We start from the raw sequence: 20595 nt of genomic DNA, 5'->3' as shown, positions 1-20595 counted from the left end.
TTGTCCAGGGTTTTCCAGCCTACCCTGGACATAGCCTGGAATAATAGTCCAAATACTCCAGCGTTTTCCATGCTAGAATTGTCCAGCGTTTTCCATGCAAGAATTGTTCAGGGTTTTCCAGCCTACCCTGGACAGAGGCTGGAATATTAGTCCAAATACTCCAGCGTTTTCCATGCTAGAATTTTCCAGCGTTTTCCATCGTTTTTCATGGAATATGATGGACATTCTACAGCCGGGATTGCTGGTTGTGTGTACATGCAATACATAATGTGTAATTATAAATTAAATGCAATTTTACTGAAACTTTATTTATCAATTCTATTCTTATTGAGAAAATCAACAAAATAAAAACCAAGGAACATTTAGATTCCAATAGTTACATGATAATAAACAAGACTTGCACATTATCTGCATTCTTTGACTCATTTCCTGCTACTAATACTTTATTGGTGCAGTTGATAATTTGTTTTCTTTCAGCACATTATTTACCACATGTATTTTTTTATAAGTAGAAATTTCTCTTGTCCAGTTCTTATTTAAAATATTAAATTTCAGACCAAGAAAATACTGAATTTGACTTATAAAAGAGGTTACTGCTAAGTATACCAAAAGCTGTAATGATGTTCCTTCTTGGATTTTTCTCAGAAGGTTAGCTTATCTGCCATATTTGTAAAATTATTGCAAACTTGCATTCACCAAAGTCTTGTTTTTCATTGAAAAATTTGACAGTAATATTTTTTTTCATGTTTGAATGGAAATTATGTTTAAAACCGTAAGAAAAACAAAGTTAAATGATGGATAATATTCAAGGATTTTATCTGTATGGGATTTACAGGTTGCAACTTAAGTAGTCCGAATTTCCTCTGATCCTCGACTCCCCAAATGGGGTGTCAAGAGTCAAAGGAAACTCGGACTAAACCTTAAGATGTTCATAAGAAACATATTTTATTCAGCAAATATTTGAACAAGAAACACCCCCTATTGTGTAAATTGATGCCAAGTGTTTGCTATTACAGTTTTGCCACCCTAATTTTGGTCTGTATTGTACTATCAAATGTTTTTGGACACTTACAATATTGCAATAAACATTGTATCATGTGCTTAAGTTATTCATGAAAACATTAGTGTTTACTCATTATCTGCCAGCCTTTATTGCCATAAACAGCCATGTTTTCTGAATTATTTTTCTTTTAAAATTGATACATCATTCTTTAAATTACAGATTGTGGATTTGTATAAATTTAGTCTCATTTGTAAATTATTCAGTCAGAAATAAATTTAAAATCTTTTTCACCATAGGTGACTTTAACCTTGGAATGAAAATGTTACACTAGCTGCCATCAGTATTGTATCTCAAATGACAACAACAAACTTGGAATTTTTTCTTTGCCAGAATGTGTTTTAAATGGGAAAGTCAATGCCATCTTACTGTTTTTACCACCTTTAGCAACATTACATTACTTAAAAACAAAAAACAAGTTGTAGCATAAGTCAAATTTACCCTGACGAGAAAGCATACCAGGTGGGAAGTGTACTACTTCAACACTTGTGGTTTGTCTTTTTAAAGCAGGGGTCAAGTGTGTGTGTGTGTGTGTGTGTGGTTTAGTTTGTTTATTTGACTTGGGTCCTCTATTTCTCAGTATATATTTATCATAGGTTTGAAATAATAGTTTAGTTTCAAGTTGAAAAATCTGTGTTACAGTGCAGTTAGATTTAAGGATACTGACCTGATAATTTATTACAATGTATGCAAGTGATAAACCATGCATCGATGAGATTAGTTCATTAGCATTTGTACCAGTATGATTTGGTCTTGTACTGACTTTTCCTTCCTTGCCAGTACGATGTACTGGTAGTAGCCTAATCCTAGCAGAAATGCTGGTTAAATGAAATAGGAATAGGTCACCATTTAAAGTACTTAAGTTTGTCCATTTCTGCAAATTTATATCAAAACTTGAGCTTATATATTTTTCTTATGAGCTTATAATAGGACCTTTAAATATGGTCATTTCTGTAAAAACTGATGGATTTTAAGTATTCCCATCATAATGGTTCAGCACATTGCTAACAGCCAAGAACATGATCACTGTCAGATTTCAGGTAAAACAGAGTTCATTACATGTAGAGTAAATCCAAACTCCAGATTGTTTATTGATTACTAACATCAGGTATCTTAGTAGATCTTAGTACAGTGTGACTCTGCCATAGCATACTTTATTGTAACGCTAATTCAGATATAACACAGTTGTGGTATGGCTCCCAAAATTTTATATATTTTTTGTAAACAATTTTTTTTATCAAAGTACAAGAAATAGTGTATAAAAAGTTTTTTTATCACTTTTGGAAAGATACGTGTATGAGTCCAAATATGACAAGATCATGGCGTGGCACCTAATGGTGAGTCCAAATATAACAAGATCATGGCGTGGCACCTGTATATTTGTTCATTCGTGAAATTTTTTTTTTTCCAAAAGACAAAAACTAATGTGTAAAAGTTATTTATCATTTTGGGGAAGAGATCATGTGTGAATTTGGATATGATACGATCATAGCATGGCTCACCAGATTTTACAATAATTTCGTGAAGAAGTGCAAAGTTCTGTGAAAAAAAATAAGGTTAGCTTAGTTTCAAAAGAAAGTCGGCTGATTTAAATGCCTCCAAGTCTTCTCCCTTTATCATCAGTGCATTCTGTGTAATGTTTTTGCTCAAATGAAAGAAAAGATTCTCATCCAAATTTATGAATCAAATAATTTCAGTAATTGCTAATCATCAAAGTTAATCTCATTTTTAAAGGTTGATCAAATTATGGGTCACAGATTTATATTTATAAAAACAAAAAATATCCCAAAGAAAAACAGAAAGCTGCCAACATGCCTACATGGCTTTGTGGTGTAATCAATTGTGATGCAGTCTGTTGACCGGTGAATACTATTCTGCATTTTTCATAAAAATTGACCCCGTTGTTTCTTAACAGTTCTTGCTGTAATGAAAGAAATAGGGGCCAAAGTGTTAATTTGTGGGTATATACAATGGATAACTGAATACAGAACACAGAGGTTGTACTGATCAAGTTTGAAGCATCGAGATTCGTGTTCACAAGTCAGGAAACTATGTGGTAGCCTAAAAAAGGCTTCTTAACTGAATTGATGTCAATGAAATTATTTAAAGGAATACACTAGATTATCAATGTTTGCTCAATCAACCATCATACATACCCACTGAAACAAGTTTAGGGACCAAATTGTCAGCAGATTTTGTCGTTGTCACATACATATAAATCCTGCTTCCCCTTCTCATCTAACACTTTTTATTTTCTAGCTTCACATCATTCACAGATAAGCAGGAAACTGTCCTGCCCATGTTAACACTGATTGGAACAAAACCATTTAAGTTATAGGGGTGGAGGGATTAGCTAAGTATAATGAAACATTTTACTTTCTGCTTTTTGCTTATAAAACAAATTATTCAGTGAATACTGGAGTTATTTTCTTTATTTTTGCCTCAGTTCTTTCGAGAATGTCATAACTTTTTTCTTAAGGATCTTGTTCTGAACTCCCAAACTGGGTTCAGGCAGTTTATATGTAGAATGTACACACACCTGTTAAATTCTTATCACAGGAGCATTACAGGTCAATATCTTTGATCTTCCATGTGAATTTTCAGCCAAGTACATGAGCTTTTCAAGCCTAAATACAGGTTTTATTTTAGAAACTCACAGTGTCTGAATTATGCATTTTATTGTTGGCCAGAAATCAGACCTTTTGAACATGTCCAGCAAATATGAATGATGTGGAAAAAAACCACTCATTTCAAAAGTTTTTGTGAAAGTATTAGCAAGAAATTAAATGTCAGGATCTGAACAGACCTAGCAGGTGTTTTCTTATTATAGAAATGATGCTTCTTTATGCACATTCTCTTCAGCTAAATGACTGGGTTATAATATGATTCAGTACATAGCTTGGTACCCATTTTTGGACCACAACAATCTGGTTATAGTGGGGTCCCATTGTAGTGACATGGTGAATCTGAACAATGAAGAGTGAAAATGAGACAGTTGATTTTCAAGTTCATTCCACTCCAACTAATGCCTTTTACGAAATAGCTGTTTATTTTTTATGAAGGATTTATATGCTAATTGAAAGAAAGACAATGATAAAACCAGTAATTACTTTAAGACTTCAGTATGTTATTTTTATATTAATCACTAATCCCTAGATTGTGACCAGAGAAACTTCAGAGTTAGTTTAACCTTTTATTCTCAGAGTTTTAAATTCATATTGAAGAAACCGAAACAAGTAATGTAAAAGGTGCTTTTATTCAGTGAATTTGAGGTTTCTTCTTGATACTTCAGCAGCAAAAGAGGGGGCATTAAAACATCATTTTCTGCTTCATTTTGTAGTTTATTTTAGTACACAATTTGGTTTCAGTTTGTAAGATAGTACAGTATATAGGTCAAATATGTGCCTGATGTGGACACAGAAAAGGAGGTGTTGTGAAGTTATGTCCATGATGGTATCTGTGGAAAAGTAAGGTTTTAGTAGCAAATGGAAGTAAAATCAGTTAGAACATCTGAGTGTCCCATTGTGATGAAATTAGAATGAAATGGTCCATTTACAGCAGCAAAAGTTGTCTGAACATCAGGCCATTTAAAGTTCATTGTGCATGGTAGCCATTAGTAAAGAATGGCATACAGTTTAAGTAATTCATCTGTTCATCCAAAGTGCAGAACCAGTTTCAGCTTGGGTTTTTGGGGTTAGGTGGGTTAAAAATTAAATACCAATATGTATATCTGTCATTAAATTCCAGATAAAATCAACAGCGTTTTCAGTTTAATTTTGACCTCTTGTCAGTTATCACAGCAGTCAGAAGACTTCAAAGAATAAACATAAAATAAAGACTTCTGTTTAATCTGTTGACTTTTTAAGTGATTGCAATGAAAGATTTAGCAGTTATTTTTACTACTAAGATACAAAGCAAGGAGAAAATTCTTCAGAATTTGTTTTTAGCTCTATTGATCACAGTCCAGGAGAGCATACAGGATGGCCTGTCATCCACCTGTCTGTTAGCACAAGTTAGTTCTCACTACATCTAAACTACTTGGAGAATTGCCAGAAGCTTGATGCAGACATTCATTCCATGGTTTAGTTGGTCCTAAATGAATATGGTGCTGCTTGGACTTCCAGTGAAAATCTAATCTCAGCATTCTACATGTATGGTCATAAAAACATGGTGATTTCACTAAAATACTTACAAGAAGTCTAGTTTCTCCTAAATGAATATATGCTGATCTGATTCTGATTAGGCCAGCACTGTGACAGCAACCATCCTTAAAGTCTTATTACTACTCCTCCTGAACAGTAAGTCATATTAACAAGAGGTTTTCACCAGAATTCTTATGATAATTAGTTGGTCCTAATCGAAACTTTAATTATAGCATAGCCAATATGACTATTGCTGTGTCTTTATTGAGAATTTTGTTATTGCTACTTCTCCTGAATGGATGGTCATGTAAACATGGGTTTTTCACTCAAAGCCTTCTTTTGATAGCTGGCTTGTCCTAAATTAAAATGGTGCCAGTTATGAAAAACTTGTTATGATTACTTTCCAGAATGAATCATCACATCAGCATGGTGATTTTAATGAAAGATTTTTTGATAATGTTCAGTTGGTCCTGAATACAAATTTAGCCAATCTGACTTCAGTGTGGTCAGCACAATGGCCACCATACAAATTTATTTTAGGGCTATTTCTTCTAGATGGCAGATCCTGCTGACATCGAGCTTTAAGCAGAAGACTTGTGGTATCTAGCTGGTCCTAAATGGATATATTAGTATTACGACTCTATAGTCTTACTATAAGAAATACAAAAGAGTGAAAAGGAAGAAGCTTTGTAAAATTCAACTAATAATTTATTTTCCTAGAATACAAAGCGAAAATGTAATAAAAAAGGAACTTATGGTATTGCAAATTAAGACCCATATAATCATAAAACTACAGGTACAAGCCCTAATAATTAAAGTTTTGAATTTTTTTTAGTAGAAATTCAAGTTAAGTCTAATCCCGAAAGTGTTGATGTGCCTGTGGTGGCCTATATTGTGGTGTTGTACCAACAGCCTTTTGTTGATTCACAGTGACATAATTTCAGGTTTGAATTTGCTATAAATCTCAGATCAAAAATACAATTTTTGTATGAGCACTCTGTATTTCATTAAAAAAATCACTGGAATAATTTGAAAATTAATTGCAGCCCAAATGAACTTCTGGTCATACCATTAATACAATTTGATTCTGCTAGATCTTAAAGCGTGAATAAATAATCCTTCCTATAAAAAGATTATGTAGTCCTCTACTTGACCTCAGGTCACAATTAGCATTTTCAGAAGAAAAAACCCTCAATTACTTAATGGAACATAATCTTTTAGAAACTTCTGAATGTTTCCAAAAAATGTTAGTTATAATATGAAATTTATTACTAAAATTATAACACGAAATGTGTAGTAAACAACAGGTAGAACCAACAATTCATTTCCAAAGTTCTAGATTCACATTGAGATAAACATATTTAATACAAAAGCAAGATCAATAATTCAGGTCCAGTAGAAAATGAACTTTGGACAATGTAAAGTTCAACATACAATGTTACATTATCAGTAGCATATAATGAAATTAAAAAAAATAGTAAAAACCTCACAAACAGTACAAGATAAATATACATAAGTTTTAATCAAATATTCCAATATGGACCCATAGTCTTGAAATTCTTGTTATTGTTACTCCACTAAAAAAGAGAAAAATCGTATCGACATTAGGTTTTCACCAGAATTCTTACAGTGTTGTGTTGGTCCTAAATTAAATGATGTTGATCTGATGTACAATATGGCCAGCATAGTGGTGATCTTGAAACTGTTTTACAACTGCTTATATGAAAAATCATTTTGACATGTGATTTTCCTCTTGTGGTGTCTAGCTGGTTCTAAATGAAAATAATGTAAACTGACCCTCAGTATGATACCTAGTATGTCCATTCATATATTCAATATAGCTGACATAATACCTAAGGATGAAACGATTCATTGATATATCGATACATCAGTACTATAGGGGTTTCACGGTTGCAACGGAGTTACTGATCTTAGCGCCTAATTTACCTCCCTTAGCTTCAGTGTGCATGCCCACACAAATTCCAGTTCCGGAGAGTTTACCGTTCTAGACTTGGTTAGCGAAACAGGTCAACAGAGGAAGGAATCTTAGCTGTACTACAGATCATTATGGTTAATCCAATGAATCAATTATTATGTCTAACGTCTTTTGTTCATAATAGGATATTAATTATAGACATTAAATCAGATAATTAGATTCGGTGTCCATACTTACATTATATCAGATAATTAAATAATATTTACTTTCCATGCTTAAATGATATCAAATAATTAAATTAAATACATTGTCAATACCTGATAATATAGATTCATTATCCATAATTTCAGATACATTTGTAGGAATATTTCTGGCTATATAACTTTAACGGAAACAATCTCAACAATTTGCATTCTTTATAAGTTGATATATCCTTCTTTCTCAGTTACTTTTGCAAGGCTAATAGTTCGTTCATAACATGAGTTAAGTAGAAACTTTGCACAAAAGTCATTGATATTATTACTTAAAACAAGAAGCTGTCATGGTTCATGATTGCATGAATTGTGCAAAATTTGTACAAATTCACCCACTTGGAGAATAGTGATGCATAACAACTTTTATTTAGCTGTTCTTGTTGCTACATCTGTTTTTTAAGTAGGCAATTGTTTACACATCTGGGTTCTTTAACTCATTCAGCCCCGATCCCGCCTGTAGGTATGATGAGGCTGTACCCTACTTCCAAGCTCTGCAGCATCAAGGTTATTTAAGATACACCAATGTGGGTGGCCTTACAAAAGAGCAGACAGATATAGCTCTACAATGATACCAAATAGTCTGGACATTCTAGTTGCACTACAAAATACAGAGGGAAAAACCTAATTTTTTGGACCCGTTTTATTTTCACCCAAATTCGCTTGTGGTCGGAATCTGATTGTGTGTCCAGATTTTAGACTTTTTGGCCTCAGATCTAAGGCAAACCAGTCTGAACTGCACACAGACAGGGGAACCTTTGCAAAAACTAGGATACGGTGGGCATTTGGTATAAAAAGTGGTCTCCATATGAAAATGATGGGTCCATTAAGCAAAACAAAAAAATAAGAACTCTGACTTTTACCCTTTTGCTTATGCGCAAGCAAAATAACCAATTGAAAACGATGTTTCTAATACAACTAGGCATTAGTCTGATGGAGAATCTGTTGAAAGTCGATGCATTACGATGTATTCAAAAATAGCCCCCAAAATGTCTTTCCTACTCGCATTTCAGGTGAAAATGACAAAAACCTCCAAGGCCGAATGACTTAAGCATGACATGAATGGTTGGTTAAACTCAGTTTGCTTGGCACATTGCAAGCAGGAATAAACATCATGGCATAGTTTGAGCCTTCCATCAAGGATGTTGTACCAAAGAGTGTTTAAATACTGTCTAACCCAAAATGTCTGACTTCTGGTGTGGTTCATCACATTTTAATTCAGCAAATACTAGCTGGTGTTAGTGATGACAATAATTTTTAAAGTTATGAAATACAGTGTGACCCTGCTATAACACGGTAGTTGGGAATCATAGAACCCTACAGTTTTATAGACCGAACCATGTTATAAGCAACCAGGTCAGTTAGCTGAAGAAGATTATACATGTACCCCAAAAATTTGTGGGGGTGGGGGTAGGTAATAAATACAGGCAGTAATATACGTGCTTCATTGGCAGTTACAATCTTATATCCTTGCATATTAAGCATAGAAAGAGCAGAATAAATACAATTTTAAAGCAGAATGCAGTTTTCATTTTTTATTAATCAGCTTAGCCCTGCAGATCATATGCTGCAAAACTATATATCCTTATCATGGTTAATATAAACTTAATAAATAAGGATAAAAAAATGAAATAAAGAAGTAAAGATATTTATTTGAATACCTCTGCACAAGCTGACTGGTATTGATGGACAAAAAACAACAATACAGCATTATGAAACAGATAAGAAATCTGGCATGGTAGTCATTAAACTACTGCTTGAGAAAGTAAGTGTATGTTTGTAAAACATCCTGTTTTGGAACAGATGTATCCAAAAGATCATATCATTGAGTTCTGGAAAATTGTAAATAACAGCCACAAAGATCTTTTTCCCAACACCTTCAAGCTGACAAAGCTAGCTATGCATATGCCCTTTCAGAAGGAAGCACAGAGAAACATTCATACACACAAATGGAACAGAGTATGCTCAGAAAACACTTAACAGATTAATACTTACACTATTTTTGAGGTGACATCCTTTAAAGATTTTGATTTCAATAGAGCTCTAAAAAAGTGGAGCAGGAAGAAAGAGAGACAGATATTGAAGTGTTAGGTAATTATTTAGCTATGACCTGAGAATTGCGTGTAAATATATGATGACTAATCTACATCTGTAATCTGCATACTGGAAATACAACCAGTATGTCAACATATATAAAGGGCAACTTCCTACCTTCCAAAGACAGAAAGACCATCAAGTTCATATGTGTATCAATATATATCGTATCTCAGGCAGTGTATTGTGAATCCTATTGATACATGGCACAGGTGTATCATTTCACCTCTATAGACCTTTCTGTTTTTGTTTCCATGGCACGGCCATATTCGTATCACATGACCATCCCCCATTAAGGTACTGATTCACCTCTCTGGTTTGCCCGAGACGATTATTTCCTATGTGTTGATTCTGAATACCAACAATTATCTCAAGCAGTCATGTCGACAGAAAAGCTTATGTCACAGATAAGTGATGTTTTATTGTAAAACGGATAAAAGTAATTACAAATTACAAACAATTAGCATGATCAGAAAGTTAATCAAATATAATCCCTAGGCAATGCCAATTCAGTCTTCTTTCCTGTTATTCCCATTTGTGTGGACCAGATCAAGTCTGATCCTTAAATTTCAGACATGATTAATTGCTTTAAAAAAACAATCAAATCACTGAATGATCATAAGAGCTACCTTTGGACAAAAAATGATTAAATGTTATATCTGTAAATGTGAAATGCCAAATAGTTTTGACACATGCTTCAGATATTGCAACCATTAGTCAGTTATGGTCTTTCAGATTAAGTGCACATAACATCTTAATCCTGCAAATGATGCAGTTTTAGCTGACTTGACAAGCAATCACTTTAAAGTATTTACCCCCCCCCCCCCCAAATTACTGCCCTACTAATATCTTGGTGCAATGAGTGGGAGAGAGGAGATGGTGACTTAGATACCCCTGATTGTAGGACTGAAGGTCAAAGGACAAAAAGTCACAATTCTTGATTTTTACAGTTATGAAATGGGTGTAGGATAAAACGTCCGAGATTATATTGGCACAATTATTTTTATTGGAGTTATGAAAAAGAGAAGGTCAACAAGTCACAGTATGGCTTCTGTAATTTTTGAAGTCTTCTTACTGCATGAATTAGGACCTGATTTATTGGCCCTATACAATTAATACCTTTTTACCTGCTGAATTCTTGTCCAAAACCGCCACTTCCTGTGTACAATATAATTTGATAACAGGAGACAAGATATTTGCTTCTATCATGCATATCCTGTAACCTTGTTTACTCAGTAATTAAAGAAACAAACCATGCCGCTTATTAAAAAATTCTTTCCAACATTACCCCTTCCTGTAAAACACATCTTTAAGAAGCAAACCAAAACTTTTGATTGCAAAATTGTTGTCAAAACCACTGCATTGTGTCGTAATTGATTATTTAATTGTTATTTCAGTGTGTAATATTTGTATCAATTAAAATATTGAGCACGTATCAGTACATCTGTGTAATTATGATCACTGAGGAAAAAGTGAATGGAAGAAAGAATGAAGCAGATAAAAGTAAATTGTTTATAGTGCACATATTACATGTAGATAAATCCAGCAAACACATGTAATAAAACAGTGTTATATTTTGTTGATTTATCCATCACAGTTTATGTTATTTGTTTTGTGATATCTATTAACATTATCACACCATAAATATTTAAATTAGTTTATTCCTTTTAGATGCACACACCAAAACGTGAAACTCTTTATATCACTAAGTTATTACAATTATGGAATCTCCAGAGAGGTGGTCTCTCAATAGAGGACAAAGAGTAATATATAAAATTGATCAATTTGTGCATTACGAATCTGCTTTTAAATGACACTCGGATCGTATATGTGTAAGGTTGACAGATCTGTTACTTTAACTAGTCATAAGTACAAAGTTTGCATTCTCTGTAACCAGGCATACTTAACACCTTAAATGGCCAATGCTATTGTTGACACCTATAGGCTATGAGGAGATAACTATGTAAGCTGACTGTCTACAGGAAAAGTCTAAGCTGTCTTAGATCATTTTCTATCACTACTTTACCTGATTGGATGGTTGTATCAACATGGGTTTTCACCAAAAGACTTTTAATGATGTCTACTTACTCCTAAAAGAAAGGGTGCCAATCTGATAAGGTTTCAACAATCAGCAGTTAAGAGGAAGAAATGGCTTTATCTGGAATTTCTGGAAATTCTTTTTGCCAAGGGCACTTGTTTTTGCAACTTTTAACACTATACTTATGTTCTGAAGATAGTATGCAGTGTTTCCCTTTACACTCATTTGCGCTTCAGAGACTCCCAAATATTTAATTTGACCTCCAGTTTTGATACCAGAGTTTGTTTTTTCCTCAGTCTAATTCCTATTTTGACACAAGGAGATTTTTGACTCTCAGTCATGCACCCACTAGGGGATACACGTATGGTTTTCAAGAACTCAACTTGGTTGAGTGCAGATTGAAGGATTACCAGTTTTACTCATTAATGAAAAGTTTGTCCTGTCAAGGCTATTGCCAATTTTATCTGTTGACATTTTCCACTGTAAGTTTTTTTGGAGAGTAGCTGATATTAGTGCTTCACTTTCAACATTATTATCAAGAGGGAAGGACAAGTCCTTAATTTATTTCTACTGTTATTAGAAGGGTTACAGAATACAATTTGAAAAACAACCTTTCAGAAAAGAGAATTTAGGTTGTTAACATCAGGTTGTATATTTTGCTTTTATTGTCTGAGTATGAGTATATTCTAGGCAAATAAAAAACATTGAGTGGAGTTTTTAAGATTTTTCAACCCCAAGCACAACTAGAATCAAAACAGATTTTCTCTACACACACATATTCTTGTAAAACCTACAAAACGGACAAATGATTTTTACCATCAAAATGGGGACATTTGTTTTTAAAAACAAATTATGGGCGATAAAGATCTATGCATCTGATATATACATGTCATTTGTAATTGATTTGTGGTTGATTCCAGGAAACACTGTATCAGAATCTTTACCATCTGAACGGATACACACACAGCGTTAGAAATTATACATTCAAATAGGGGACATTCAATAAGTATGTATTTTGATTCTAAATAGAAATCAATTCAATCGAAATACTGCAGTAATCTCACCTCATGCATGTAGTTCCCATCCATATTAACAAACTAAATTAAAATTGTCATGTTGAATTTTTATATTATGTTTTTAGTATATATAAGCAAAAATGTATGCCCAGGAGTTTGAAGAAGCTAAATTGTCAGAGTTGTGTGAAAATGGGGAATGTGTCCCATTTTCTAAACTGAAATAATCAAAGATCTGCATGCCAATCATCAGTTAAAATAATTGTATTGGCAAGACTATGGTTTAGAATTTAAAATGTGTCACAAAATAACACATTTTTACCTTTGGTGTACAAAAATTTGCCACTTTAGTGCAATCTCCTTCATTAATAAGCCAATACATGATAAGATCTCTTCAATATGAAACACACCAAAAATTTATTTTTTACGATGGCATGATTTAATGAGTGCAGGTCAGAGCCACATAAGTGTCACTGGAGCCAAATAGTCCCTATTATAATCTAATTGTGTGGATTGATTGTGTGACTCCATGTGCATTATTTGTGACAGAAACTGGTAAATCGTACAATGGAATTCTTGAGAAGGGACTGTCCCGTTATCTGGAGATGCCTTTTATTCTAACTATGATGGTAAATATGGTGTAGAGTTATATGTGAAATGAGGCTTACAATCATGATTTGACTGACTTAAGGTATCGTAGGAAAAATAGTTCCCGGTATTTGGTGTTTGAGTTGTAACTTGTATAGTATGGTAGTTAAGTACCAGCGCTACGTTAAGGAAATGTAATAAGGAGAAACCATGCATGTGATGTAAATGTGTAATTGTGATATTGATGGTCATGCATTAATTAAAAAAAATTATTATAGTCTGTTTCATTCGTTCACTAAAGAGACTCTTGCATGTAACAGTATTTGTGGTCATTGATTAGATAAATATTGACGACTGTTATCATCAGGTCCTTAGAGATAGGGGAAAACATGGGACTTATGATCAGAAAGAAATCAAGTTAGCAAGACAGAAGAATGACAGACCAATGTAAAAGAGAGAGACAGAGAGAGAGAGAATATAAAAAGGTACTGACTAAATGAGGAAAGAATGAGAAATATTTGATAATTTACCTCTGAGTCAAACAAAATTTATCTGTTTTGTTTCACATTATTTATACTTCAGCCAGCATGCACATTTATGATACATCGAGAAACACTAAATATGAGTATGAAAACTTGTATTTTCAGCATTGTGACTGGTGCAATGTACAAGTACTTAAAAAAGTTCTTTTTATTTCCTATTGGCTCAAGCTTAGCGTGTCAGATTTAACTCTGATGTGGTTAATTGGAGGAAAGAAATAGTATTATGTTTTCGTTACCATGTAGACTGTTGATTATTATGCTTCTAACCATATTGTTTGAATGAACTATAATCTGTACTGATATTTTCCAGTGTATTTCTTATCCAAAGTTGCATGGCTCAGAGTTAAATAGGAAATAAAATATACAAGCACAGATGAATTGCTAGAATCTCTTGCCCATCATAAAAACCGTGCATAACATCTGCATGAAACCTTTTATTCAGTTTTCTTGTGTTCCCGATCTAATTTGGCAAAACGTGGTATGAACGCTTGATTACCCATTAATAAACATGTCAATATTGCTCTCTGTGTTAAAATAGAAAAGATATATATTTGTCTATGTTTACATTAATGATTTAAATCCTGTTAGCTCTTCTCGATGCCATCTTTGGTGAGTAATTCGGAAGTAAAGTGAGCTAGTGAACAACAAAACAGAATTTTTACCACATAAGTGGGGACGCAGTTTTCCGATTTATACACACAAAGTTTTGAGTTGAGTGGGACATGTGTATTGTTTTGTATAGCATGATCTGAAAAAATACCAACCAAATGGGGACATGCTCAGATACGCTTATTTTAAGATTTGTATCATTGAATAAGGCCTTGGCATTCCATTGAAGCCGACATTACAAAACAGGGACGTCCCTGTTTTAAGGTGTATCTCCAGTCTGTTGGTGTGTGTTCACATTGATGTCCCTATTTCACACCTTTTACAAATGCACACACACACACACACACTCTAACTAATCAACATATACACTTCTGATGTTAAGTATAACTGAGTATATATCATCTGACCAAACTGGAAAGAATTTTCATTGAAGAAACTTTATAATGATGCACCACTTGTGAAATACATAGACCTTTTGAGGGAATGCAGTTGATATAAAAAAATTTTAAGCATATTAAGGATTTTATATTTTTTGTCTTCATTTTTTTTTTAAACAGAATTTTAACATATTTACATTGTATATTTTGTCTTTTAGTAGTTTATGTTTGCATTCATTGACAAGGATTTTTCCTTTTTCTAATGTTTTGTGCAGTTGTTTTGAATTTTTTTTACTTCATTTTCAGTTGACATCGTATAGCCATTATTGTGCTGTGATGCTGTTAAATGCTAATGCATTCATACGTACATACATACATACATACATACATACATGTACATGAATACATACATACATGCATACAGATACATGTACTTGCTTGCATGCGTACATACATACATACATACATACATACATACATCGTAGCTGCCAAGTGTCCCGTTTATCCAGTATTTGTCCCGTATTTTGGACCTTAATACGAATGTACATTTTTCTTGTTAAAAATTGTTTTCTTTTAAATAAAAAAAGACTAAATTAAAAATTTCCTTGCAATTTTCTGTTAAGAATGGGTGGCCGGTTCCATTCTGACATTAAATGTATTGCATGTACATTTACAGTAAATAGGGTAATAGAGTTCTAAAATTCCATTGATTCGTTCAGAATCAAGAATGCCATACCAATCATTAGCTGCCAAATTGGATAGCATAAAACAGTTGACGCTATCACCGTATCTCCGTAATATTCAACTTTAGTTATGTCGAAAATGAAAGCAAAAGATTCAGAATTTTCTCCAGCAAAGAAAAGGAAAACTGCACTGGAAGAACAATTACTTCATTATGTTAAGATTTGTGAAACTATCTAGTGAAGGAGAAAACTTCGCATTTTCCAAATTGTGTAATTGTGATTGGGCATCGATGTCTCGATGACATAAAACAGCATGAAGAGCTAATAATCGTCAACAACACAGACTGAACTTTAAATGTTTATAAATACATAGATGTAATTTGATCTGAAGTTCCTTGAAATCAGTATATTTTTCAGAACCAGTCAGTATTTTTATAATCTTTTATTGGCAGGTATGATACATACATGCATACATACATACATACATGTACATGCATGGATACATACATACATACATACAAACATGTACATCCATGCATACATACATACATACATACATCATGCATACATACATACATGTACTTACACATACATAATATCTAAATACATGTGCATACACACATACATACATGTACATGCAATGCATGGATACATGCATGGTTACATACATGCATACATACATACATACACATACATACATGTACATACATATACATAATATATAAATACATGTACATACATACATACATGTACATGCATGGATACATACATACATACATACATACATACATACATACATACATGTTGTTGTTCATCCATCAAGTCAACAAGGACCACTCTAGTCATCCGAGGCTTGTTCTGTTCTATGCTTGTGCTGGTGGCTGATGAGGCCAATCCTTGCATGGAATGTTTCTTTGCATAAGTGACAAGGGATGAGTGGGACATCTCCAGGAGTGATGATGGCACACACTTTTCTGGCTTCCCTCTTCAGCTCTGCAGCTGCTTTCCTGCTAGATTCGCACAACTTGGAGCCTTTGTGCACAGAGGAATGCCAAATGACTCGATCGCTTTCTGTTTGCTCCCAGAAATCAGGGTTTATGTCTTTGAAGTGTTTCTTCTGACCTCCGTGGGATTACTGTCCTTGCTGTAGCTCGCCATTGAAGAGTCATTTAGGCAGCCAGTAGTCTGGCATGTGTACAACATGTCTTGCCCAGTGTAGCTGGGACTGCATCAGGATTGTGTGGATGCTAGGGAGACCTGCTTGGGCAAGTTACTGAGTGTTTTGAACCTTGTCCTGCCACTTGATGTTGAAGATTTTCCTGAGACTTGTGTGAAAGTGGTTCAGCTTCCTGGCGTGGCGTTGGTACACTGTCCACGTTTAGCATGCGTAAAGTAGTGTCGGGATCACAACTTCCCTGTAGACCTTTAGTCATGAGTCTGTCGTTTACTCCCTTGGGAGGTCCAGCCAATTTGCCAATCAGTGCTGTCTTCACTGCAAAGCCAACACCAGCGTCACAGCGCTCTTCACTTCCTCAGCCACTCCAAAAGAAAGTGTATCCGAGTTTGCCTTCTCCTGCAAGCTGGGTCTCACTCAAGGCAGCAATGTCCATGTTATATCTGGCGTATTCCTTTCCTATTATGGTGGTTATCCTCTGAGGTCTTTCCATTTTGTCTCTGTCCAGTAAGGTGTGCACATTCCATGTGCCAAGTGTGAGAGGAACAATCCTCATTTTCTTCTTTGTATTTCAACTGCTGGAGTAGGGTCCCTGCCAGCCGTGGTAAGCTAGCTAGGGAGGTTTAAAGCAGGCAGTGTTTAGGGCACCTTTTCTAGCCCCTTCATCATGCCAGGTTGTGAGCAGTGCATTCCTGAAGAGGGCTGTCAGCCACTCAGTGGGCTGCCAGACTCCACTGCTGCTCCGGGACAGTGGTGAACGACCCTAATGGCTTGAGCCGCCTGCGTGCAGGTTTGCGGCTATGGCTGCCAGTTTACCCACACCTGTTGCTTTGTCGCTTGCTTGTTGCCATAGGACTTTAGTGGGTGATGAAATGGGATGGGTGGATGACAAGTATGACTTGCGTGGTCTTTGTTTTAAGTGAGGAAGAGTTGCACGGTTCGTTGACATCACTCTCTCGCCCAAAACCATCTGAGTCCAGCAGCATGACAAAGTTGAGATGGCTGGAGACGGAGTTGAGTGCAGTGGATGACCAGGACATCCTACATTTCTCGTCGAGCTCTCAGCGCTCCACGGTGCTTTACTGGGAAGCGCCTTTCTGCTCGTTGACCAGCTGGTGGTTCTTCTGGGCAGGCTGCCGAATCCAGTCTTCACATGTTAGGTAGACAAAGCCTGACTCACCAAGGGTTTAACATATTAACCCCTGGAGGTTTTTGCCATTTTTGCCTGAAAATCAAGTAGGAAACACATTTTGAAAGCTATTTCTGAATATACTGGAAAACACCAAATCCCTGGTCATCTTTCAATAACTTAATGCCTAGTTGTGTTAGAAACATCGTTTTTCGTTGGCTATTTGACTCGCGCATGAGCAGAAGGGTAAAAGTTGGACTTTTTTTTTTTTTGCTAAACGGAGCCATTATTTTCATATGGAGACCACTATTTATTCCAGATGCCCATCTTATCCTACTTTTTGCAAAGACTCATCTGTCTGCTTGCAGTTCATACCAGTCTGCCTTAGATCTGAGACCAAAAAGTCTAAAATCCAGACACAAAATAGGATTCCGACCACGGGCGAATTTTGCGTAAAGAAAAGGTCAGGTCCAAAAAATGAGGTTTTTCTATCTGTATTTTGTAGTGCAACAAGATATTCCAGATTATTTTGTATCATTGTAGAGCTAAATCTGTCTACCTTTCTATAATACCATCCACGTTAGTGTATCGTGCATGACCATGACACTACAGAGCTCGGCAGTAGGCTACTGCCTCCTCTCCTGTAAAGTCGTCGCTAGGAGTTAATGTGTTAACAAGAATTTTTTATTTTTTTAACAATTCGTCTGGGAATTGCTAAATTTGTAATTTATGTGCAATGTCGATGCACAAGTGATTAAATATGCAATGAATATTCAGATTTTGTGACGTCATCAAAATGGACTGTTTAACACATTAACCCCTGGAGGTTTTTGCCATTTTTGCCTGAAAATCGAGAAACACATTTTGAAAGCTGAATAGACTGGAAAACACCAAATTGCCGGTCATCTTTCAATAATATACTGCCTAGTTGTGTTAGAAACATCGTTTTTCATTGGCTATTTGACTCGTGCATAAGCAGAAGGGTAAAAGTTGGACTTGTTTTTTTTTTTTTTTTTTTTTTTTTTTTTCTAAACTGAGCCTTTATTTTCGTATGGAGACCACTCTTTATTCCAAATGCCCATCTTGTCCTACTTTTTGCAAAGGCTCATCTGTCTGCTTGCAGTTCATACTGGTTTGCCTTAGATCTGAGACCAAAAAGTCTAAAATCTGGACACAAAATGGGATTCTGACCACGGGCGAATTTTGTGTAAAACAAAGTCGGGTTCGAAAAATGAGGTTTTTCTATCTGTATTTTGTAGTGCAACTAGATATTCCAGATTATTTGGTATCATTGTACAGCTAAATCTGTCTACCTTTCTATAATACCATCCATGTTAGTGTATCTTGCATGACCATGATGCTACAGAGCTCGGCAGTAGGCTACTACCTCCTGCCCCATAAAGTTGTCGCTAGGGGTTAATGTGTTAAGACCCGTCTGCTACCCTCAGCCTGGTTTAGGCGGCCAGTTGAGGCCATTTTCCGGGATGTGGCCGCTGTGTATGTAAGAGCTTCTTGGAGCGACAGGTGAGAGCTGAGTGCCAAGTGGGGACCAAAGGTATGCGAGCAACCCCCGAAGGAGTATGACTGCTTCCCCCAAACAGAGGTGCTACCCCTCCACGGACACTCCATTCATTCATACAGACATGCATACATACATACATTCAGACATGCATACACATACATACATTCATACATATTGTTGCTGTTGAGATAGTACTGCAACAAAAGTAGTGCAGATTATGGTTGTGGCATGGAATTTTGCATGTCATTCATGACATAGTTTGGCAGAATTAGCCTCAACAATACAGGGCCTTCCATTAGATTTAAAATTGGAGGTTGAGTGGCCAAAGTAGATGGGGGGGTGCTGTGGGACCTCCCCCAATGGGGATGCAGGTTTTTTGTGTTTTTAAGTAGCCAGGTAAATCACCTGAAGATGCATAGATTAACTTGATACCTTTAAAATTGACAGATACTTAAATATGCCTTTTTATATTTTCAGATGAGTGTATTTTGAACTTCAGGCTTTATAATTTATGTTTTTACAGAACGGATCAAGAGGGGAAGCAAAAGTGGTGTGCCGTATATGAAGAAGCCATTGATAAACCAACTTCTCAGATCAGATTGTGGATCGGATAGCAGTTCCAGTGAGTTGAAATAGTCCTTTGATAGCTTTATCGTATTATTGTCAAACCTGTGTGAAGCAGACACCTTGGAGAAGTGAGAAAAAAATCAGCCAAATGAGGTGGCTACTAACTAGATTTGTACTCTTAAGCATGACTGAAATCAGACCCATTTCTGCGGGTCTTGTTTTAGTTTGTGTATGTGGTTTCAGGGGATAACTTGGTTAAGATGAGACTACATGGCCTTTCTGCAATGTATCAATTTCACTTTGCCAAAACTATTTAGAAACCGTACTCACTTAAGAAGAAAACTGCCGCTGAAAGGATCATTGTTTCCAGTTAACTTGGAGATACCCCAGCTGGCATGTCACTTTAAGCAACCAAAAGCAATAACTCAGACTGTCTTTAGTTTAGACTAAGTAATGTCACATTTCATCTTAACAATGAATCTTGATTCACAATCTCCAGATCTTACAAAGCTTATTTTCTTTATGACACTGAAGGAAAGAGACCTTCAGAATACTTCATTTCTTTTAAATGTGTGTACCACTATAGGTAAACATTGCATTGGATTGGGAATATGAAAAAGGGAGAAAATCTACACTTGAAAATTATATGTGCATTGAAAGCTGCCAATTTGAAGTTATTTGAATTATTTATTTACCTGTCAGCATTTTACCTCTGACAGTATTATATGTTGTAAGGATGCAGTTGTCTTATTTTTTAAAGCCACCACAACTGTCACCATGAAAATCTTGTTATCACAGCATCTCCAAAATTACTGGTTGTATCAAGATGTTTTCACTAAAATACTTGTTTTAAAGTCTAGTTTGTCCTAA

The 20595-nt window shown here is 35.2% G+C and overlaps 1 long non-coding RNA gene across 1 annotated transcript in view; it reads left to right on the top strand.

Moving 5' to 3' along the window:
* LOC149783501 (uncharacterized) overlaps nucleotides 1-20595 on the top strand; it is a 128649-nt gene that overhangs the window by 41126 nt on the left and 66928 nt on the right. The gene's annotated exons all lie outside the window — the stretch shown is intronic.

The sequence above is a fragment of the Sinohyriopsis cumingii genome, chromosome 14 (assembly GCF_028554795.1).
Source record: "Sinohyriopsis cumingii isolate HCF-2022 chromosome 14, ASM2855479v2, whole genome shotgun sequence".
NCBI classification, from domain to species: domain Eukaryota; kingdom Metazoa; phylum Mollusca; class Bivalvia; order Unionida; family Unionidae; genus Sinohyriopsis; species Sinohyriopsis cumingii.
The sequence above is the reverse complement of the archived record's forward strand: the minus strand, read 5'-3'. Positions and strand labels throughout refer to the sequence as shown.